The sequence below is a fragment of the Salmo salar genome, chromosome 19 (assembly GCF_965601325.2).
Source record: "Salmo salar chromosome 19, fSalSal1, whole genome shotgun sequence".
Lineage (NCBI taxonomy): Eukaryota > Metazoa > Chordata > Actinopteri > Salmoniformes > Salmonidae > Salmo > Salmo salar.
The window spans coordinates 46310183-46310839 of record NC_138309.1 but is presented as its reverse complement, the minus strand read 5'-3'; the positions used below and the strand labels follow the sequence as shown (position 1 = coordinate 46310839).

Below are 657 nucleotides of genomic sequence, written 5' to 3'. Positions count from 1 at the left end.
TGTTTAAACCAACAACCCTGCAGGGAAAGTGCAGTACCTGTGCTATAAAGGACCAGACCTCCTGACTAACAGCGGACCTACCTGGTGGGTGATTCAGATCGTTGTCATTGTGCGTCTTTAAAAGACCAATAGTGAACACTGGACTCCTCCCTCCCTAGTACGGTGACATCATAGGCATCCAAAACGACAAATCGGTATTTGGATGGTTGGACTGAAATGATATACATAGATATCACCAGTGCTGGGATGTCCCCCTTGCTGATTCAGAATCAGTAGAGCTGATAAGAACCAACCGCAGTTGAGAACCAACCGCAGTAGGGTGTCTGCTAAGTAATAAAACTCATGGTTTCCCTAAACGTGGTGGACTTCAACCAGAGAGGAGTCAAACTCTTTCATCACCGTTTCCGGAGCCCGCTCCGCCGCATCATGCATCTTGTTGAAGCCATTGATAATGTCCCTGAGCTGAAGGATGAAGTGGGGTTAACATTTTCCGCGTCCCACCTCTCCTGTGCATTGCGCAATAGGTGAAGACTGTTACTGTAGTATCATTTCCTTGTATGTTTAAAATTTAAGCCATAGTCTGTCTGCGTCTTGAATGTCAGCGACTATTCCAAACGTAAACAGTGGTTTGATGCAGTTCCTCATTCCTGGTTTCAT

General features: G+C 46.0%; 1 pseudogene; it reads right to left on the bottom strand.

Moving 5' to 3' along the window:
• On the bottom strand, positions 1–657 carry LOC123728967 (manganese-dependent ADP-ribose/CDP-alcohol diphosphatase pseudogene; annotated as a pseudogene).